The sequence below is a fragment of the Pinus tabuliformis genome, chromosome 5_2 (genome assembly GCF_031772625.1).
Source record: "Pinus tabuliformis cultivar Carrire ecotype Pingquan chromosome 5_2, CPIR1, whole genome shotgun sequence".
NCBI lineage: Eukaryota > Viridiplantae > Streptophyta > Pinopsida > Pinales > Pinaceae > Pinus > Pinus tabuliformis.
The window spans coordinates 919365397-919390176 of NC_142306.1; the positions used below are offsets into that span (position 1 = coordinate 919365397).

The 24780-nt window shown below is 40.1% G+C and overlaps 1 pseudogene; it reads left to right on the forward strand.

Annotated features, from left to right (window-relative positions):
• Window positions 1–468: 468 nt before the first annotated feature.
• LOC149162276 (small ribosomal subunit protein uS13z/uS13y/uS13x pseudogene) lies at window positions 469–957 on the forward strand (annotated as a pseudogene).
• Window positions 958–24780: the final 23823 nt, after the last annotated feature.

Here is a 24780-nt window from a genome sequence, read left to right on the forward strand (position 1 = left end):
CACACACTCCTTTCCACAACTCATTGTAGATGAGGGTGTGTTTTACCATCCGAGACCATTTAGAATAGTTCTCCTTTCCAGTGAGAACTATTCCTACCATAGAGATGATTGAATACATTATGTAAAAGATTACTTTAGCTAAAAAAAAATCCTTACGTTACAGCCTTAAAATCCCTCTAATATTTGCTAAAAGCATCAGCATCTCATTGTACATATCACTGCAATACTACTATGTTTTGAAAAAATGCGCAAGGGATCACTTCAATATATCATGCAATACTACAAAACATTCTGGAAACACCGCAATATTTTGAATGATATACAAACGCTTTGAATCATATAAACTGCGTAATATCATGAATTCAAAAAACTGCTCAACGCTATACCAAAACCGCCATACTGAAGTTAAAAATCAACTGCATAATACTAAAGCCCTAGCAGTCTTCGTAATACCCAACGTTACTGGCGACTGTTGAGGCTCTCGCGTTCTGCGAAAATGTCTTTGATTGCAAATGAGGAGTTTCAACACATTCTTCATGTCCTCAACACCAATGTTGATGGGCGACAGAAGATCATGTTTGCCCTGACTTCTATCAAGGAAATTGGTCAGCGTTTGGCCAACCTTGTATGCAAGAAGGCCGATGTTGATATGAACAAGAGAGCTGGTGAAATTTCTGCACTTGAGCTTGAGAACCTGATGATAATTGTCGCGAATCCTAAACAATTCAAGATCCCAGATTGGTTTTTTTAAACAGACAGAAAGATATCAAGGATGGCCGAACCACTCAGGTGGTATCCAATGCTCTTTACATGAAACTCAGGGATGACTTGGAACGCTTGAAGAAGATCAGGAACCACCGCTGTCTTTGTCACTACTGGGGCCTTCGGGTGCGTGGACAACACACAAAGACCACTGGTCGCAGGGGAAAGACTGTTGGTGTCTCAAAAAAGCGTTGAGCATAGATAGATCGGAGTGGCGCCACCAAATGGTATTCAGGTTTTATCAGGATTCGAGCAAGCTTGGCCGCCCAGAACCAAATGGAGAGATGAGCTGTACAACAACCATGGCGGCGATAAATGATAAGATTATCTCACTAGACTATAGTGACTATACAGCAGAGATAAAGACTGTGGACTCTCGGGCGTATTGAATGGAAAAGACGGAATTTCACACAGTCGATGTATTTAGATACTTGGACGAGCCTCCACAGCCAGAGACAGCTAAGGACCAGTGAGGAAAATACAGTCCGGCCTCGGCCTCAGGGAAAATGACAGAGGCTTTTTTTTTTTTGGTGATTCTTCGGACAGCAAGAAAGACTTGCTTGGAAACGTTTACTCCGCAGATGCGCAGGACAATCAATGAGAGGCAGCGGTGGAGAGGCAGCGAAACGGATGAAACGCAGGACAATCAATGACTGTTAACCGATGCTCAGAGAATTAATGACACATAGGACAGAGCAACGCTCAGGACAGAGCAACGCTCAGGACAAAGGAGCGCTCAGGACAGAGGTAGGGGAGTTACAAGGAATCTGGGACCTACGCTCTGATACCATGTCAGGCCAGGGTAACTCCGGAATGGGCAGAAGAAAACTGATTGATTATTTCATTAAAGAACTATTGTTTATATACATAAATGAGACGGATCAGTTCATCTTCTTTATGACTGTTCACGTTCTATTTTACCCAACCGCTGAGGATTAGGTGTGAACAATGAGGATCATTGGACAAAAAATTGTCCACATAAGGCTGAGCTTAAAAGATTCTTCAAGAATTCAAAAACCTCGGCAGTATTGACTAATCCGTTTCCAAATCCAGGAATGAATCTGGTTGCTATTGAAAATGCTTCCCCTTCCCAAGTACTAATGTTGTCGGTTTTGAAACAGTAAAATGATGCTTTGATATCGACAAGGAACAAATATTACAGGAATCCACAGCTGTCGAACAACAAGGATAAAGATCAACCTAGTAGTTCGACAACAACTTCAACAGAAATTGCGCCGCCAATCATTCCAGAGCTAACAATAAAACTGCCAAAGGGAGTAGTCCACAAGTCGACGTTTAATCCTTGTGCCAGAGCAGCACAACATTATAATATAGTGGGAGATTTGGCCTAATCACCATCCGCTATGTTGACACTTGAGGTAATGCAAAATTTTCCATCCCAAAAGCAGGCTTTATTATCGACTATAGGTGGGATAGACCCAAAGGATTCTAATCTTGTATCCTTTAATCATAAAGGATACGATCCTCAGTTACCAGCTCAACTAGCTTTCCTCATTCAAGTGAAAGCCCTCAACAAAACTGTTCATCGAACAATTATTGATGAGGGGGGAATCTACATGTATTATCTCGATGAGTTGCTGGAAAACTTTAGGATCACCAAACTTGTCGTGATCTTCGACAACATTAAAAGCATTTGACGGACAGACGTATACCCCATATGGTATTCTAACTAACTTGCAAGTTGAACTAGGGGGGAAAACAGTAGAAATAGATGTCGAAGTAATCGACAGAAACCTCGATTACAACATCCTACTAGGAAGACCATGGATATATGCTATGGCAATGGTTGTGTCGACCTACTTTAGGAGGATTGCATTTCCTTTTCAAGGAGGAATTACAATCGTCTACCAACAAACAATTCTCCCCAATAGTTCCCATGTTATGGGAAGCATTCCAATGATCCATGGAAGCCCCCATACACTTCAAAATTGTTGGGTGTGGAGCCTGATTATCTTCTATATTCAAAGGTATCACCACATAGGACCCCAGTTCGAAATGGGGGCGCAAACGCCACCTGTAAAATGTTCACTGCAGGGGGGGTCCAGGGGGGGCAGCGGGGGGTTTCGGGGGCAGTGCCCCCGAAGCTAAAAACAACTGTAAAATTTCCTTGTAAAAGTATAGTAATTTCTAGTCAATCTGGGCCGTTCATTAGGCGGATGATCTGACGGTAGAAATTATGTTTAGTTTAGGGTTTTTTTTCCCTAGAAGGAAACCCCTCTCTGTTTGTATGAGCGTATTGTATTTGAGGTTGTGAGATAGATGTGTATTCTGTGTGCGAGAAACAGAGAGGTGAGACTGTGAGAGAAAACAGAGGGTATTACAGCGGATTTGTTGTAGGTTGTGTCTCTTTATTTTGCTGGATAATAGAAAGGAAGGACTGGCTGTTCGGGGTGGACGTAGCCCAAACTGGGTGAACCACGTATATCTGCGTCTCTCTTGTTTTTTGCGTTTTCTGTGTTTATATTTCTACAATATTTTATGTGTTCCATTGCTCCGTAATATATAATTTTCTAACAAAAATATCGAAGTAGGCCTACTAAAAGACACTATATTAATGGGGACTTTTTCCCTTTTGCCTCCAATCAATCTGGCCGAAGTGGCGACGGTAGGAACCTGCAATATGATATCCTCGATTCAAAAGATCTCAGAAAATGCTAAGAACATGGATCATCCGCAGGTGTTGCATCCAAGCCCAATAGAAATATTGTAGCAATCAATGTTTTCGGCATGGGAGGAAGACCCGAATCAACGCTCATCAAGTGTTTGGATAGATAGATCTAAGGAATATGGCACCCCTTCAGATCCTTGGTCGCAAGTGCATTACACCGACGAAGGAATTGTTGAATCAATGGTAATTGAAGGGGCGCCATGGGAATATTACCACCATCGTTCCCACCTTCCGGATTTCCTATCAAATACTGTAAACACGGTGGATTCCGAGTGAAACTTGTCCAATATTGAAGAGACTATCGCCATAGATATCTCAACCAAAACAGATGTTGTAGAGAATATTTATGTTGGCAAATGTTGTTCTCCTCCAGAACTGGAAATATACAATGCTATTTTTCGTGAGTTCAGAGATGTCTTTTCTTGGTCATATGATGAAATTCCAGGCATTGACTCGGGTATAGTTGAACATGAAATCAAGATGTATCCAGATGTCAAACCAGTACAACAACGGCTACGGAAGGTGCACCCCAAGAAAGTCGTTGCCATCAAGGAAAAAGTTGAAAAGCTTCTCCATGCTGATTTCATTTACCCGGCTCCTCTAACCGATTGGGTATCGAACATTGTTCCTGTGATGAAAAAACAAGGAACGATTAGAGTGTGCGTCGATTATAGGGATGTAAATCAAGCTTGTCCAAAAAACAACTACCCTACACCCTTTATTGACCAGATAATTGATGAATGCGCCGGATGCGAAATCTTTTCATTCATGGATGGATTCTCCGGGTATAATTAAATAAATGTCCACCCACAGGACTGGTCAAAGACTGCATTTATTTGTCCGTGGTGCACATTCGCATATCGAAAATTACCCTTTGGTTTAAAGAACACAGGGGAAATGTTTCAAAGGGAAATGAATTATGCCTTCCATGACATCAAAAAAATTGTTCAACCATATCTCCACGACCTTCCGACTCATTCGCAAAAGCGGACCGATCATCCGCAGTATTTGAGAGCGATATTTCTACGTTGCCGACACTACAAGATACGACTCAATCCACAAAAATGTGTGTTCTGTGTCAGTTCTGGTCGTTTAGTTAGCTTTGTAGTCTTAAAGGACGGGATTTGTCTTGACCCATGTAAGGTTTAAGCAATCATAAATTTGCCTCCACCTTCAAATTTGCTTTAGATTCAAAAACTCCAAGGGAAAGCAAACTTTCTGAGGAGGTTTATTCCAAATTACGTCGAACTTGCTAAAGGTTATACACGTCTATTGAAAAAGGAAGTGACCTTCGTCTGGGATCAAGTCGCACAAGCTTCCTTTGATGCTTTAAAAGAATCGCTAATGAAAGCATCATTAATGTACGCTCCTGATTATCAAAAATACTTTAACTTGTATCTGGCTGTAGCAGATATAACCATCGCAATGGTTTTAGTTCAAGAAGACAACGGAATTGAACATCCTATATATTAATTAAGTAGGAACTTAAATGATACAGAAATAAAATATTCCTATGTTGAAAAGCTGGCACTCACAGCTGTTCAAGCGATACAGAGATTTTAACACTATGTCCTCTTTCGAAAAACTACCATTCTGTTAGATTGCAACCCCATGACTTATATATTGTCGAGATAGTTGCTGGGGGGAAAATATTCAAAATGGATATCAATTCTACAAGAGTTTGATCTAGAATTTGTATAATCCAAGTCAAAGAAAGCCCTAGTTTTCACGGAATTACTATGCGATCTCCCATCGTCGTCCAACGATGAAACATCATATGAAACAATCGTGGATGAATCTTTGTTTATGATATCTTCAAGCAATCCATGGTATGGAGATATAATCATCTATCTCCAAACCCAAAAATATAGGCCTAATACCTCCCACTCCGAACAAAAATGTATTCGATACCAATCAAAAGACTACATGATCATCAGTGATACGCTTTACCGTTGTGGTGTCGATAAAGTTCTGAGGATGTACCTCACCCATGAGGAAGCCGAAAAAGTCCTGAATGATTGCCATTCAGGCGCATGTGGGGGGCATCAATCTAGTTACGCTACAACACAAAAAATTTTACGAGTAGGATACTTCTAGCCAACAATATTCAAATATTGCATAACCGCAGTCAGAAGTTGCCATGCCTGTCAAATTTTCGATAGCAAAACCAGAAGACCACCCGCACCCCTACAGCCAATAGTTGTTGTTGGTCCATTCGCCAAATGGGGCATTGATTCCATGACATGTAACCCCACCTCGAATGGGGGGCATGGGTATATCATAGTCGCATTGGACTATTTTACCAAATGGGCCGAGGTGATGCCTACATTAGATAACACTGGTGAAACAGCTGCCCTTTTCTTTTTCAATCATGTAGTCACCAGATTTGGCATTCCACAGGCTATAGTCACAGATCATGGATCGCATTTTCGCAATCACATGATGGCCGAATTAGCTGCCAAATTAGGGTTGTCTCACGACAGCTCTACTCCATATTACCCACAGGCCAACGAACAAGTTGAAGCAATCAACAAGGTCCTGAAGTGCATGCTGCAAAGGATGATTGGAGTCCACAAAAGGAGTTGGCTCCTGATCCTGTACTCATCCTTGTGGGCATATCAAACATCGGTAAGGAATTCAACCGGGTTTACACCCTTCCAATTGGTGTATGGCCTAGAAGCAATCTTACCAGTTCAGTGTGAAATCTCGTCCCTCAAACTCGCAATCGACCTTCTCCCCAGAACTTTAGAAGAGGAGGCTCGTTTCTTGGAAATAATCCAATTGGATGAAACTCGTCATGATGCCGCTTTGGCTAATGAAGCCCATAAGAAACGAGTCAAGGTGCAGTTCGAAAAGAATGTCAAACCCCGTGTCTTCTCAGAAGGTGACTTGGTCTTACTTTACGACCAAGAATCCGATAAATTGGGAGCAGGTAAATTCAAGCCTTTATGGATGGGCCCCTATATTGTTAAACGTGTGTTAGCAAAAGGAGCCTACGAGTTAATGTATTATGACGGAATTCCACTGGTGCAACCCCGTAACGGGTTGTACCTTAAGCGTTACTACACATGATTCAGTGTAGTAACCCATATGCTTTTGTTGCATTTTTGTTTTCGCTGAGGGTAATTGTTTTGGTCAAGTAATCCACCTTTTACATTTGTCGCAGATGTCAAACCTATTGGAATCTACTAGGCAGACCCCGTTTACCGGCTAGTGTACCATTTCAAATCATTGCTCAAATATATAGAATGGTCATGGCCGGCACCATCATAGATGAAGGGGCTTCTGTGAGTATCCTTTCCTCAACTACTTGGAAAGCGCTTGGTTCGCCATCGCTTTTTCCTGAGATGAGAAATCTAATAGGCTTTGACAAAGGAACCAGTTGACCGTTAGGATCCTTCCCAATGTGCCAATAACATTGAGAGGGAAAACCGTTCACATGAACGTAATGGTAGTCCAAGGACCCCTGGATTATAATTTTCTCCTTGGACGAGACTATATTTATTGCATGGGAGCCGTCGTCTACTCACTCTTTATAGTAATCTGTTTTCCGCATGAAGGAAGAGTGGTCAAGCTCGTAGACCAACTTTCATTCCCCAGGTCACACATAGAAAATAGTCATATACCATCCCTGAATGGTATTTTAATGAAAGGAATGTCTCATCAATCCCCAGTCCATCCTCTTGATGAACGTGAGTGATTCGGAGGATATGACTGAAACCCAGGGGGCATGCACTTTGGTCTGCCTTGGCATGAAAACCTTGGGTATAGGGTAGGTTTCCGCAGAGGATATATGACTAGTCTGACACACCCATCCATTTAGGAAAATGGGATTAGGCTGGAATAAGATTCCCTCGTCAAAGTTATGTGAATGGAGGTGTCTGTGCCACTCACCTTTGTCTATTTCAGTAGACATTGCCGAGGAAGTGTTTTGTTTGACAGATAGAACAATCTTTGGTAACCTGGAAATTTTTCGCTATACCTAGGGGCATGCAAACCTTTTGGAGTGCAAGGATTGGTTGTTTCCTAACTTGCATAAAGAAAGGATGCGAAGCAAAGCTTTGTAAGGTGCAAGCTTCTTAAAAATGGCATCTTAGATGAGACATCCTTATTATATGACTAGATCGAGCAGTTTTAACGCGGAATTCAAGCTCGTTAAAAAATAAACATAAGCAATGAGCAAGTGTTTCCCCCAGCGTTTAAGCTCATCAAAAAATGAAACAATTTCTAGTAAATAGCCATCGTGAATGTATTACTTCAGCCTTTGAAGCCTTGGTCGTGTTCTCATCATCACCTCCACTCTGTATTGGCCGATCATTCACCTCCACTTGATTTTTTACCCCTTTTGAGGAACAGCTGCGAAGAGTGATCTTGTTAGCCATCCTTATGACACTGCTGTGATTGGAAAATTCCAAACCTTACCTGGAATCAGTTGCTACCGAAATCTATCACTCGTTCCTCAAAAAATGAGTCTCCTTTAAGCTCTTTTCAAATGACTCGTAAAATATGAAAAGATTGTTGAGCCATTGGCCTCTCCAACTCGTTAAGGGGACCGGAAGTTCTATCCCTCGTTTAGATTTTAATCTTTTTGGAACTGAGGGATCATTACACAAAAAGATCGAGCGCTTGTTTTGTTCGGCTCATTAAAAATATGGAAAATTCATCCCTTTCGTATTATTTTATACATTCTCGGACTTAAGGGATTAGATGACAAAAAAGGATTTTTGGAGTTTCCTTTACATCCCTTTTCAGACTCTAAAATTGAAAAGGACCAAGTTATCTTTGTCGTTAAACTCGTTAAAACCGAATAGCGACAAACTTGTCCATAACAGACAAGAACGGGTTTCACTATCGCCAGGCTCGTTAAAGCATAGCGATGGGTTTGCCCAAAGGGAAAATTATAGAACAAGCATATGTTATCCTCCTTAAGCTTGACAAAAATAAAGAGGTACTGGTCAGCAATGACTGGGGAAAAATTGAGAAGAAAACTTGAAGAAGCTTTGTTGGTAGCAAGTCACTCTTGAACATGACACTTTCACTCTGCATCCAAGTCGGGTTGGGTTGTTCCATTCACTTGTCACATCACCATGGTTCTATCACACCATCCACATTTGGGCTTAATTCTACCAATCCATCATGTCAGTGTCGCCGATATGTTAAAGAGAAATCGCTCAGAGAATTCACTTGTGTCTCACCCACTACAATACATTTACACTCCATGCTTTCATGACTGCCACCCTAAAACTTATATCACCAGATCATTTTCACCTCCATTAAAATCATTTGCTCCGTTCCGTGTCATTAATGTGGGATTCACTAAGTCCCTCCTATGATAGATCACTTCTTGTCGACATCAGCTCATTATCCAAGAATTCGATCTAGGAACAACCCTTTCAGTACTTTGAAGCTTGCATGCCTCAATGGCAAGTTTCTCACTTCCAGTGACAGGTTTACATCAATGGCCTTCGACCGAAAGATTTTGTGTGGTGTTCGACGCCAAGTCCCTTATTCACACCACGTGAATTGTACTGTAGTACCTTGAGGGTCATCATCATTATCGGTGATTCCTCTCGCGCCTGTTAACAACTTACATCATTGGCTGGTAATCAGGCAATGTCTTTCCATGTTCGACTCCAAAACGTCTCTCACATGGATCGACTTGTACGTTGAGTGAAGATCGAACACGATTGAAGACCCTGGATCTAGTTTCATCCATCCGGGCTGCGATATACATTCAGGAAAATAAAAACATCAAATGTACATCACTGCTGCATAGATAATCATCCAATCTAAGGGATGATGGCTCTACCAGAATCATCAGTCTACACTCAGATGATTGTCTATCCTATGTACATGAAAATGATTTTATAAGTTTGTGCATGGGAAATGCCCGCCTCAGCTAGATCATGAAAATATTATGAAGATAATGTATTGTATTGTATCTTATTACAGGTCGCCTTCTAGCTTGAAAGAACTTCAGATCCTCATGATAAAGCATTTCACCCGACATAAACAAATTAATGTCCATAAACCAAGGGCTCTTAAGTCCCTAAAAGTGTTGTTCCAACCTCTAAAAGAACAAGGTCAACTGATTACATCTTCTCCCAGAAGTTCTCCATGAAAAATAGCTCATAACTGGTCAAAACTGGACCATTTCACCTGCTCCATGGTCAAAGTGCGTTGCATCCCACCTGCCTACACACAGTAGGTGCGATGCATGTTGAAAAGCCCTTCTATGGGGTACGATGGGCGAGAATGGACAAATGGCAAGGTCAATCCGTAAGGTGGAGGAGCATGGAATCTTCCAGAAACTTCTCCTGTGACACTTGCCTCTCTGCATTCACCCAAGAATGAGTAAGAGATCATCAATCTCCATGTGGAATCAAGAACTATCAGAGAGAGGACACTAATGAAATCTCAAAAGCTGACTCACTTTCCTTGCAAACATCTATATATGGATCCCTCATCCCAGAGATCCAGAGGCTGGAATTTTGTATCTTGTAAGGAAGTGCTTCTGGTGTTTTGGTGCAATATCATAGTGTTGGGTGATCTAAACTTTTCATGAGATAAAGAAGGGCTTCTTGCTGAGAGGATGACGTTGGGTCAGAAGAATTGGCTGTAATCCTCTTTGCTCTTTCTTGATTATTAATAAAACTATTCAAGTTTTCCTCCACATTCTTGTATGATTGATGATATATACTTTTATGTGGTCAATGTACATATGATCCTATATTGTCTATGATAGTAGATCTTTGTTCTTGGATAGTATTATGCTACTTTGATTCTACAAGTACCCCTTGAAGCTGGGTAAATGAGGAAGTGAGTGGCAAAGATCTATCAGAAGAGAGAGGAATCAAGCAAGGAACCAAGCGCAAGACAGAGGTTGGTCTCCTTCTTTCTTCTCTCATCTACTTCTCATAAAGGAAAATGAAAGTAGTTTTACTATGTTTGTTTCTAAGGTAGCTATCACCCTTAGTGGGACTAGCAGTTCTGCATAGACACTAGTTTTCCTGATAACAAGGTTCCACCACCAACACCACCAGATATCCTAGAGCAATGCCGGAACATTATTAGGATGGGCCACGTGATGCTCGCATGTTCAGTGGTGGAATGTACCAAGTTTCTAACTTAGTCGCCTGTTACGCTCACTGCCCTTCAGGAAGATCCAACACTTTGCCGATTGGAAACCAAGGCGCAGGAGCTCCAGCAAACTTACAATCAGCTTAGATGAACTGTGCAAACTGTTGCTATTACGCAACACTTGGCTAAGATGTGGGAGGTGCAGGACCTGAAAATCCAAGCCGATACTGCTAGACAAAAGGAAGCAGTTGTTAAAGCCCGTCTCCAACTATGGCTGGATGAGGCATTTGTGGTTTCAACCACCCTAGAGTGCATGGTAGCCCACATGCAGGCCCAATTTGCTGATATGGAGATGGTAGAGATAGGGACTAAGGTTTTGGTGACATACGTAGAACAGATGCAACGACTGACGAAAGAATTTGCTGCTAGCACAAGCGATGCACAGAAGATGCTCATCGATCTCCGCGCAAAGTTGGCCAAACTAGTTGAGTGACGCGGGATGAGTCACGATGATTGTGTTGGGGGATTTTTGGGTAGCGGAAGCCCCACGTAATGGTCATGAGGTGCAAAGTCCACATTTTTGGAAAAAGACAGGGAAAGGACTCCGCGGGATGCGTGGAGCGTGATTTGTAATGAGTCAAAGGAAAGGGGTAGTCCGCCCAAGAATAATGTAAAGAAATGTAAGTTGAGTTGGCCTACCCATGGATTGTGATCCATGGAAAGGTGTAAATAGAGCGAGGCTCTATGGGTAGAGTAGCTAAGTTTTGGATATGATTTTTGATCTGAACTGTAATGGGTTCTTGAGGAGGATAGTCGAAAAGCGTCTATAAGTCCGATTTGAGGGTTTGGGTAGTGGATAGAATCTCTGCAACTGTGTGCGTAGAGGCCTAGTAGAGTCCGCAGTTGTGTGCACGAACCCCTGCAGTTGAGTAAGCACGGTGGATCTGAGGTACTGGTGAAGAAGTGGAAATGAAGATAAGTTAATTTTGAGAATTAGTTGTGATCTCTGAATTATTACAAATCTGGCATTTTGTAAGGTTAATAAGACTATTTTGATTTATGCTCATTAGTGAATACTTTTGAATCTGAGGTTAATCTTAATATGTGAACTGGATAAATGCGATAAATGTTGGCTTAAAGACCCTGTTAAGTAGATTTTTATACAACACGCTAATAGATCACAATTACTAGTCTAGATCTGCGCAGTTACAATGTAGTGCGAAGCTGTAGAAACCTGCGCGAGGCATCCATGCACATCTAGACATCCCAAGGGTGCAGAAACCTAGTTCCAGCACCCTCCCCTACTACCTTGGGTCAGACCTCAGTTTGCGCTCTGTGGGTTGTTGCTGAAAGGGCCGATAGTTGTGAGATTTGTTTAGCTAAATAATTCTTCCAAACTTGGGTCAGGACCCTATAAGACAATAGTGTGATGGGGTTCTCATGTTTTGGTTGAGTTGGATTGTTAGATGGAATCAAATCTGAGTGAGGTTGATCTCTGAATCAAAGAACACATGGCCTAGTGATCCCTAAATCAGACTCGGGATTGCAGTAAATCCACTAGCCTATTGACCCCTAAACCAAATTATGGGTTGTGGTAAATGAAGGTATTGTGTGCCTCAGTGGGCCTAGGAATCCTCGACTAGTGAATGATGGCATATACGGTAAATTCTAGAGATGGCTACCCTTGAACATGCCTAGGAATCATTGCTGGTGAATGGCAGGATATACAGTAAATCCTGAATGGTGGTGTCTCGGTTATGGCCTAGTGAGCCCTAGATGAGACTATGGATTTCTGTAAAGCCTAGAGACTAGGAGATAGGAAAATTCCTCATGGGGTAGGTGAAAAAATCTAGTGGCATCCATGCTTGTTTATGGCCTAGTGATCCAATGAGAATTGTGTTAAATCTTGATTCTATTGATGACGTGTTGAGTTATACAATGGGTATGTATTTACTCTCAATTACATTTCCCTTTTCCTCTTTTCTTATCTCTTTTGTACCTTTGATACGCTAAAATATTGATGGATTATGATAAGAAACGAATGAACAACTCTCGATTAATATTTAGCCACCATAACTAACTCTTGATCCTTTTTATGCAGAAAAATGATGAAGGGAACAGTTGTTGTTCCCTAGAGATGGAACAACATAAACCAACAAAGGATGAATGAGGCGCAACAGTTATGGTTAGGCTAGAGGATGATTAAGGAGAATCAATGCTAAATAAGAAGAATTCCAGAAGATATCATTTAGTTGTGAATCCCATAGGATCTCCCGATCCTGAGGGATCACATTTATCTTTTACCCTTTTTTACTATAAAAGTGAAAACTATAGGAGGAAAGGGGATCGGTCTCTGTTTATTTCAAATTGTAATTTTAATTTACAGACTAGTTCTTTTGAGGAACGCAACTGTATTGTAATGAGGATTGAGTTCAATGGTTAATACATAATTTACGTCGTTGTTCATTCGCCTTCTTTGAAGTAGCTCAGCAATATTCTCTGGTGGCTAAGGGCCTAACATCTGGTGGATCAAACTGATATCCTTTGTGTTATATCTTTCTAATTCACGTAAGTTTGATTGGTTTGATGTTTTTTATTCTATGTGAGTTTATCTTGTTTGCTATTTGTCGATTTCGTGTATTAAAGTTAGTTTACTTTCCTTATGTGCTTCACATCTTTGTCATTGGATTCCATTTATGCTTACTGTATATTAAATTGATTATCAGATAAGGCATTGAATATTGTTGATTATGATAAAGGGTGTGGTTATTATAGAATCAATTGAAAGAGATTGGTTAATGCTACTGAATTCTCGGTTGACATCATTTCCATTTGAATTGCTTAATTGAGATTGAGTCTGATTTAGATAGAATCAACTAGAAGAGATTGGTTAATGCTAATATGCTCTCAGTTGATGCTATTGTCCACTGAATTACCTGTTTGAGATTTGATTACGATTTCAGTTGAGGATTAAGTCCTGATGTTTAGATGTAATATTTCTATTAACAGTTGCAGTTTGAGTTTTATAATGCATCCGTTTACTCTTATATCAAAGTTTTATATTTCATTTTAAAAAGAATTACTCACTGGATTCATAGCTTGCACATATTGTGTACACTCTTGGAATAAAAGGAATTGCCTGGGTTGATAATTAATGTGAGGCAATTAGGAGTTTTAAAAGACACCTTTTAGCACCCAACATTTTGGTGTCGTTGCCAAGGAGAGTGTCGCCATTTTACAAAGGGTGATGTATATCTGATAATTATTGCAAGGAAAGAATTGGGTATTAAAAACAGGAGGTAAGAACCTACCTAACGAGCAAGTAAAGTGCTTTCTCCTCCGCCTGCTTTTCGTCACAACTGTAGATAAGTAAAGTAGGTGTTTGATGCTTGTCTGCTGAGGGAGAACTAGGTATTAAAAATGGAAGGTAAGAACATAAATACGGAGCAAGTAAAATGCCCACACCCATACCCATTTTCCAGCAAAATTGCTAGGAATTTAAGGTAGAAATAAACATTTGAATTTTTGCATGAATGACTAAGAAGAAAAGACCAAAAAATGATAAAATCCCACATCCCAAACCTGAAAAATATATGGGACTGGTGACCCTTGGACGATCAAATTTTATCAACAAAATCATAAGGAAAGTTGAGTCTCAGCCATCAGTAGGACCCCGGACCATTGCTTCTAAACACCCTATTGTCTCATGTTAGTGTCGATACCTTCATCCCTCCATCAGTTATCAAATTCTCTTGTTGCATTGCATGTTAGGTGTCTCATCCAATCATGTGAATTCCATTAGGGTCATGGATCATCTGATGGTTGTGGCATATTATACATTTTCCCTCATGTTTTGACTAGCTGGCCTATTTTCATACATCTAGGTCATCTGCAGTCATTTTTTGTCTTTAAATCTGCAAAAGTCATTTTTAGGGTTTTAGGTCTCATTAGGTATAGGGTTTTGTCAATAAGGTCTTGAAAACGCTCAATAATGGTCAGCAAGTGCATGAGGAGGTCAATTAAAGTCTTAGCAACAATAATTTCAATAATCACTTGCTCAGTAATTGATTTTTCCTCAAAACCCTATTTTGAGGAAAAATAGAGTTTTTATGTTTTATGTACAAATTTTATGTAATTTCATTTTTTCCATATGTAATAATTTCAAGAGGGAGCCCTGGTCACCTTTCCAAGCCTCTGCAACTCCAGTTCCTGCAAAAGAAACAAAATGTCAAAGCATTTAGTCCATCAAAGGCAAAAAGTAAGACAAACTGCCCAAAACAGAGTTTGAAAAAACAAGTGAAAAGCAAACATTAGCAAAGTGGGTTTTCATAAGTCAAAAATTAAAACCATTGGTATATAAAGTGTTTTTCATGTCAAGGAGGCTCATTTGTGTCCAAAGGAGAAGAGAGCAAGTGCAATTTTCATTTTCGAAGCCAAGGGAGCGATTTTGCAGTCAAAAGGTGAAAAATTGCAGGTGCGGCGCACCTGGGTCAAGGCGCGGTGCACCTGGCCCGCGCAGTGCACAAAGAGCATTGTTCGCATTCAAATTTATAACTAGCGTGATGCACCAGAGAGGCGTGGCACACCTATCAGTGGGCATGGTGCACCAATCTACAATGCCCAAACTTCATTCAAGTCTTCCTCCAAAGTTTTCAAAATCGTTATTTCCTCACCTCACAAGTAAGTTCACACACCCATATTCTCAATGCATGAGTTTGCTTCAGTATTTATGGTGATTCAATAGGGTTTAAAAATCACTGTTTTTTCTGCGAAATCCCACCCCTACCATTTTCACTCCCTCACTACATTTCATTCACTTATTTTCTCCCTCCCTTTTAATTCATACTTACCTATTCCCTATTCCCCATACCCCTAAAACTACTAACCCTAATCCCTACCTTCACTTATCCCAAACCCTAATCAACAACCCTAAACCCTAAATATTATTCCCTAAACCCTTCTATTCCCCAAAAACCCAACAAGCAACATCCCCAATCCCCTATTCAGAGTCCCTTCAAAGTCCTTATCATCAATCCCTATCTTTTAGTAGAAAATACCTATTGACACTATAAAATCTCTTCATACTAATCTAAGAAAACTCAAGTATTGCCAAACATGGAGTCAGATTATTCTTATGATAGAAATGAGGAAACAGTCAGTGACTCCTCCAAAGAAATTTAGGCACCAAGGAGACCTCACAAGAGTGGAAAACATAACCGGGAGGAGCCCACTTCACTTGCTGAGCTGTTGGCTTGCCCTCTTGTTGTCACATGCTTCCAACATCAATCTTTCTATCAATTTTGTGAGATGGTGGAAAAAGTCAAATACCACCATGAGTTTGATAGACTGTTTGTGCTCCATCTTCACAATGGCCAAGTCAATTTGGCAGGTGTGACATTCACCTTGACCCCTGAGACTATAGCTCAAGCAACCGATATTCCAAATGTAGATGAGCAGTGGAATAAGGGGCAGTCGGTGGATAGAGATCATTATGAGCCTTATATCAAGGCTGCTTTTCAGAGACATGTCAGTAGGGTCTTCCTATTCAGGTACCTACAGGACACATATGCTCCCTTGATGAAACTCATAATCAAATATTTCAGCTGTGAGGGCAGATTTTCTCGTCTGTACACCTATCATATCAGATTTTTGATACATTTTACTAGGGTGAGGATGATGAACCTCACCTATTTCATTTGTAAAAATATTGATAAGATGACCACAGTGGTGCAAAGGAAGCCTCCTCATCAGTAGTATAACAACATCTATCACTTTGCACTAATCAAACTTGTGGTTTTGCATCAGCTTAGTTTACCAAATGTTTCATGGGAGGATTTCATTTCACATGAGGTCTTCACTGGTCCTCAAGTACCCCCATTAGTTTTTCATGAGGCAAGGGAACCTTCACATCAGCAAGAGGTTCATGAGACACAAACCACCAGTGTGCCAGTGTTTGTCACATACCAAAAGGGCACTAGGAGATTGTTTGTAGTAGCAAAATGAGTATTATCTCCACCCGGGGTGGAAGGGGTCTTGTTTCCTCCAACAGCAGAGTAGGTATAGGACAAAGGTAAGAATCCATTACATGATGAGGGGCCTTCAGGAGGTCAAGGGGCAGATTTCATTCTTATTCAGGATGATGACACTGATTTGAGCTCAAAGCTCAAGGAGATCATTCAGGAGCAGCAAGATGACATTCATGAGTTGTCTCTCAACCTGGAAAGAGCCAAGTGGATAATCAACTATTTGGAGCAGAGGAACAAATAGTTAGAATATCAACAAACCATCATGGAGCTCCAAAACATAAGGGCAAATCGACAAGCTACCAAGAAGAGGAAAACCAAATTAACACCACTTGAAAAAGAAATTGAAGCTGATTGTGAATCTTGGCTGGAAAGGAAAAACATACACTTGGAAAAGATGTTGGAGAAGGCCAAAAAAGAGAAAAATATGTTAAGGCACATGGCCTACCACTTCTTGGCAAGAAACAAGGTGTGCAAAGCGAGAATTAGGATCTTGAAGGCCAAGTTGAGGAAAGCATTGAGGAAGAGAAAAGAGCAAGATAGACTCTAGATCTTGGTTGAGGCTTTCTTAGCCCAACATAGCACTTGATGAAGGACAGTTAGCCAAAATTTCAAGAAATTTGGGAAGCTTTTTGCAAATTTTGAATTTTTGGACCAAAAAACAGGTTTTTCTACCTAGTGCGCCGTGCCACCTAGCGTTCGCTTTTGCTAGAAACCTCCTTTGAAGTAAAACTCAGCATTTTTGGATTCCTCATGAAAAAATACTAATTCCCTCACATGGCTAAGAAATGTTTTCAAGTTTTGAGCTTCCAAAAGGGTCAAGACACCTCAAAAATGCCCTTTCTACCCCTTTTTGGCCACATAGGAAGAAATGTTGGGATAACTCATTTTTGGAGGGGAAAATGGACACCAAATTCATAAATTCCACTTGTTATAGAAAGTAGATAGGCAAACCTTTCCAACAAGCCCACTTGGAGTAAATTTTGTGCACAGGAAGGCCTCCAAAATCAGCTCCAAAGTAGCATGGCACACAGGATGAAATTGTCATTTTGGCCAAAAAACTCTGTTTTTTGCCTAGTCTCTTCTCAGTTTGACTTTTCTCTCTCTAATAGTCAAACTCATAATGTAATTTGATGTGACTTTATGGAATTTGATGTAAATATGCTCAATTTTCACTCATTAAAGTAGATACATCATGAAAAGGTAGTTTGCAACTGAATGAATCAGTTTCCTAGGTTTTAGAGGCAAGCTGTTCCACTGCCTACTTTTCAGTTCTTAGTTTAGATCTTATTGGAATGGCTCCTAAACTCATGAATTCGACCCATAAAGCCTAGCATGAGTTTTTTGATGCCTATATCTAGTATTTTTTCAATAATTGGTAAAGGTTGGACTCTTGTGAATGCTTTGAGCATTATTGTACACTCATATTTGCAGTTTGGAAAAGGAATAGACCAGGGTTTGCAACATTTTATGGGATTCTTATGGCAACTTGATTTGGTATTTTTTTTCCTTCTGTAATTGCAAATTTTACATTGGTTTATGTATGCCATCATCTTTCTCTATTCATCTTAACTAAATGAAACAAGGATAAAGGTAGAATTCATTGATGTTATAGTGTTCTACCTAGGGTTTGTTTAGTTATTTATGTTTTTAGCTATTTGAAGAGGATCCCTAAGACTTTCATGCCATCTGCAACTCCTCACTAGTCTAAACGTTCTCCATCTCACTCAATTTGAAGTACTAAACCATTTTCCTACCTCACCCCATAGAGATCTTTGCAAGACTGTGTCCGTTCCCCAGACCCAAATATGCCTTTCACATTTGAGCCAGCAAAACCAAAATTAAATTCAATTAAACCCTTCAGAGCATATACCTATCCTAAAACCAGTCATCACATTAGTCATCTCAATATTTATTGGACATATTTTCCTAAGATTGACAAGGAGAGAGCCCTCTCCTGACTTGGTAGGGCTAGCTACCAGGTTAAGCGTGGTTTGATGTTACCCTAGATTCTGCCTTTCTCAGCCTGAGGTAGATTTAGGCCCTAACATTTTAGGCCAAAGGATCACCATATGTAGTCTACGCTAAGGTTCATAGTAAAACTGAAGGGACTGAACATATTTTTCAAGATATTGAAAATTCACGATCAATTCCCTCACAAGAAGGGAATTCTTACAACCTCTGTGAAGGAGAAGGAGAAATAGGTAAATCTGAGGTTAAACTAGTAGAACCAAGATCTCCTGAGGTAGTAATTGAGCAGAGGACACCCAGTGTCCCAGATCAAGGGAGTGTTGTTAAGATCATTCCCGCCTCTTCTGGACATCCTAGGAACAACTCTCCAGCTCCAGAGATCCCAGAAGGATACTGGCATATCTTTGACCAAATGGCCAATAATCCACAACCACCCCAGACCTCTACACTACAGTATCCTATTGTTGACACAACTGTCAATGCCCCCATGAAATCTATCCCACTACAAAACATTCCCACCTTTCATGGACTCACTTCAGAAGATCGAGATGCATTCTTATTTGAATTCGATGTCCTATGTAGGGGTTATGATTACACCACCGACCCCCTTAAACTGAAGTTGTTTCCCACCACTTAAAGGGAGCAGCCCTGTGTTGGTTTATGGGACTAGGTGGAGGCACCATCAACGACTGGGACCAAATGAAAACTGCCTTACTTAAAAAATATCAAGATTATTGCAGATCTAGAGAACTAAAAGATGAGATATTCCAAATGGTAGCAAGACCTAGTGAAACTTTGGAAGATTATGTGGAGCATTTCCAATATAACCTCCAAAGGACTTCTTATGAAAATCTACCTCATAATGTTCTAATAACCACGATGATTAAAGGGATGGAAGACTAGTGGATAGAGACACTAAATATCATGGGTAAAGGTGATATCTATCAAGAAGAATATGCTAATATTATTTATTTGTGCATCAGGTCCTCGAGGGGCAGTACAAGAATGAAACCAGCTAGACCTGATGAAATCACTAGGGACAACAGTCTCTGGAGGAAGTGTTACTTGTGCTGAAATCGGAACTCGACTAGAAGATTTCAAAATAGATATCCTGGGAACCTTGACAACACAGTTAGACATCATGCAATCTGAGCAGAAGTAGGTCAAAGCAGAGCAGAACCTAGTTATTTTTTTCCCTTGATGAAGAAAGAAACATAGTCATAAAGAATGTCCACTTGATATGGTACGGACCTGTGCCATATGCACTACGGAAAATGCCACAAAAAATTTCCCATTGCTCTCAGGATTAAAAGCGGTCTTCAAGGAGGCAGAGGAAGAAGCAAAACCAGTATACATATTAAACGAGCGTCGCCAATGGCAAGAACGGAAAACAAGTATGCCTACTAACCCATCTTGATTCTTTCAGCCTTCACAATATAATTCCCAGTGATATACAAGAGCTACATGGCAGAACCAGCCACCTTTTCCTAATTGGCCACCACAAGCATTCCCCATGACACCTTGGTCCAATTAGTCAAATTTGAACAATAGTTGGCCAAATCCCTCTTACTTTCCATCATTCTAGCAGAAAAACCCATATCCATCTCAATGGTCCCCCTCCACTTCACAAAACCAAAACTGGAAATCAAGCTAACAAAGACCCATAAACCAGCCAGTGGGGACAGTCCCCCTTCCTCAACCCACACTACTAGCACCTTACACGTTGCAGCAGAATTTTCAATCAAATCTACAACCACAACTCCCAGCCCAACCCAACCCAAATCCTAACAATAGACTAGTCCATTCGGTACAAATCATTGAAGGTCTGGATCCAGAAACTGAGTTGAGAGAATGTAATGAACTCAAATTGAGGTCTAGATGAATAATCGTGCCAAAGGATGATACAAATCTACAACTTGAAGAACCGTATCCAAATAAGCGTTTGACTGTAGAAAAAACACCTGAAAGGGAGAATACAGTCAAGAAGAAAAGTCATAAATAGATGATTACCTCTTCTCCACCATTCCCAGAAAGATTGATTATACCTCGCCCAATCGAATATCCCAACTTTGATCTCCTGGGAGAATTAAAAAAATCTTTGTGTGAAAATACCCCTCCTCCAGGCTATTCAGGACATTCCAATCTATGCAAAAACCATTAAGTAATTGTGTAATAGAAAGTCTACAAGGAAAATAAAGGTAACACCAATTGCCCATGTAGTCGGAACTTTGTCTAATCTATTATTAGGCAGAGAGACACCGGTGAAATATGGAGACCCAAGAAACCCTATTGTCACAGTACAAATAAATGGATGCTCCTTTCCCAATGTGTTAGTCAATTTAGGGGCAACCATTAATATTCTCACAACAAAAACCTGTGAGAGACTTAGCATCATAGCCTTAGATCCAACTATGACCTTGTTGGAACTTGCTGACCGTTCAGTTATTAAACCACAAGGGACATTACAGGATGTGATGGTGTCTATGGATTCTTGGGAATGCCCAACAGGTTTCTTGATTATTAATCCTAAAAACCAGCTAGATGGAAATCCTATAATATTAGGAAGACCTTGGCTAGTGACTGGAGATGCTTATATAAGCTGTCGAACAAGCAGTATGACTATAACTAGAGGGAATGATGTGAATAACCTAGCTTTATACCCTCTAGCTCAGCCAAGCCTAACCATAATAAAAACTAGGAAGCAGCATGTAACATATTTGAAAATATTTTATCAGCATTAACTGTAGCAGATCCTCTTGAATTTAAAAACCAAACAGAAGACGATATTATTAACACTTACATTAACCACCCTGTTGCCGTATCTAATCTAAAATGTCACATGATTGAGGTAGTCCTTGATAACAAAACTAAAGAAGATCCTTTAAAAGATATCAGTGACCAAACAATACCAACAATGACTGTCTATAATAGCAAACTTATTGAAATTGAGCCAGGTAAAGTCCTTAACATTAACAAAAACTTCAGTGATGACTAGCAACAAAAGCTTATTCAAATCCTTACGAAATATAAAGGGGATTTCGATTGGGATTACCCAGATATGAAATGGATTGACCCTTAACTATGTATGCATGACATCTACACTAAAAAAGATGCAAGACCCATTTGACAACCTCAACATAGAATAAACCCTCACCTAAAGGATATTGTTAAAGATGAATTGCAGAAACTGTTAGATGTGATTTTTATCTATCCTATATCTGATAGTAAATGGGTTTCTCCATTAGTTGCGGTTCCTAAAAGTAATGGGAAATGGCGTTATGCATCAACTATAGAGAGCTCAACTAAGAAAAACAAAAAGACAATTTTCCCCTTTCATTTATCGACCAGGTTATAGACACAATGGCAGGTAAAAAATTCTTCTCTTTCTTGGACGGCTTTAGTGGCTACAACCAAATCCAAATTGCCCCGGAAGACCAAGATAAGACTACCTTCACCTACCCCTAGGGGACATTTTCTTACAGGGTATTACCTTTTGTACTATGCAACGCACCTACTACCTTCCAAAGAGCCATAGTCAGTATTTTTGCAGACTTGATAAACAAGGGATTAGAGGTATAAATGGATGATTTTACACCCTATGGAGATGACTTTGAGCAGGAATTACAGACATTGGAGAAAGTTTTGGAAAAATCCATTGCTACTAGGCTCTGTTTAAGCCATGAGAAATTCCATATGATGATGACAAAGGGCCTAATCCTGGGCCATTACATCTCAGTAGCTAGAATTCAGGTAGATCCAGCAAAAATACAGGTAATCCTATTACTAGCTACCCCCTGCACTCAAACAAAGGTACGTAGTTTTTTGGGATTTTCTGGAAATTATCCTAGATTTATAAAATACTTTTCCCAAATTACTACATCGTTATATGCTTTGATAGGAAATATTGATTTTTATGGATTGATAAATGTGACATTGCCTTTGTAGAATTAAAACAACTAGTATCAACAACACTAGTACTACGAGGCCCGAAGTCGGATATACCATTCCAGATTTCATCCGACGCATCAGATACAACCATTGGAGTAGTTCTTGGCCAAGGATATACTACATCAGCAAAAACTCCTGCTAATTTGAATTACATAGTGACAGAGAAGGAGTTTTTAGCTGTAATCTATGCTATTAATAAATTCAGACACTATATAACAGGATACCCTGTGTTCCTATTGGTGGGCTCCAATATTGCAGCAATAATGCTGCAACTCCTGGGACTCCCTTCTTTACTTTTATCAACCCAATAGTTCGTAACAAACTTGGAAGCGACGGTGTTATATGCACAAGTACTAGCTCTTGCCGCAGGCTGTCACTTGATCAAGTGGCACAAGTTTGCTATGAGCTTAAGCCAACTTCTATGAGCTCTAAGAAGAAGATTTTAATTGTGATGCATGAAAGCTAACTCTAAGGAGGCTAATCTATTTGCAGAAAGAAACTAAAAGCTTAAAGGAAATGCAAACCTTAGCAAACCCTAGTTTTACCGACTAACCCTACTGGTGCAAGAAAAGAGATGAAAGCTACTGAAATGGATGACATTGACTCTTGGAAAGGTAAAATGCATGTGTCTAAGCTACTTCTGAAGTAAAATATGGAAAAAAAAACATCTTTTTGTATTTTTGAGTAATTTTGCAGAATTATTATGCATGTGCTTTAACTGTTTTTGACTATGTAGAGTTTAATTGACGAAAGGAGATGGGGTAGGTGCTTGCAGGTGGTTGGAAAGTGAGAATAGGGCCTAAGGGGTCCCTATAACCCTTATAGAGAGTTTAACATCGATTAGATCTCGAGAAACTGCCCACATGATCTTCTACAAGAACTCTGCAGGGGTTCTATAGGATGTTCTACAAGAAGAGCCGAGAGAGGATTTTTGAGGGTTGATGGAGGAAAACAAGTGGGAAAGTGGAAATGGAGGTTGGATGAGGCTATGAAGAGGTCTAGTACCTGGTAGATGAGGCTATGGAGTGATGAAGATTGTTGGATTTGTTCAAGGATGGAGGGAGCAATTTTGCACAAAAATGTAGAAATTTGGTCAAATTGGAGAAGTGTGGCAAATGAAGAGAAGGAATCTGGAAGTTGCGGTTGGAGTAGGTTGTATGATGAAGGAATGATAGGCAAGGATGTATTACAGGTGATCTGCACACTATTTCTCAAAACTAATCAAACAAATACTATGCAAACCAAAGATCTAGCTATCTTGACCTAATTTGACCTAGAAACCTAGCGATCATGATGAACAGAACTTTATTGGCAGAAAATCATGTAAGATAGTTATGAAAACTAAACAATAATAGATCTACGCATGTAATCACAATTGGTATCATCTTTTGCAACTAGGAATCTAACACTAGCAATTGCATGAAGAAGCAAGAACAACGTTTTTGTGGCAGCAATGACACCTTGGTCTTAGCTCATGGTCCCGAGGAGGGAGAGGTGAGATCAATGGTTGCTTGATGGCCTTTTTTGAAGATATTTTCTGTTTCCAACCTATTAAATCAACCTGAACATGAAAATCTATTTCAATCATAAAAAATCACCTAAGTAACAAAACAATATGTTAATTTAAGTAGCAGAGATTATTCTAGGAATGCAGCAAAAACATATAAAAGTACACAAAAAGAGGTATTGGCACTTGGTTTGGGCCCAACCCTAAGAGCTACAACCTCCTAAGAAAAATATCAGAGTTAATGCAAAATGAAATTGATCTCCATTACTCAAAAAATAACCATGTCACAAAAATGTTTACAGCAAAAGCTCCAAAATGGGCTGGAAGGCAAAGCAGCACTAAAGTGCGAAAATACAACTATTCAAAAGCTAACCTATGAAGGCTAGAAGCCTTCCTATTTATGCACTACGAGGACCTCCAACAGCCCTCCTTAACTCAAGGGGCTTGGCTGCTCAAAACTACAAGTAATCAGTCACTTCACAAAAGCTGCTCGGCTGCCCTTAGGGATCATCTTCGGTGGGCTGCTGAACTCTGAGCTGATAGTGGAGAACTCAAGGAAGGGGGCATTGACTGTAGGAGACACCCTTCCTACAAATCCTCAGCCTTTTTCCCCCATATTTGGCTGTCAACTGGCTCATAAATGCTTGACCTTGGTCCAAAAGATGTCCAAAAATATGCAATAAGCATGTATTAGACTTCATGGTCAAGTGACTATTCTCATTCATTCAATTAACATAAATATACTAAAAAGCATGCATAAACTATGAAGAATGGTGGATTAATGGATAACAATAGGAAAA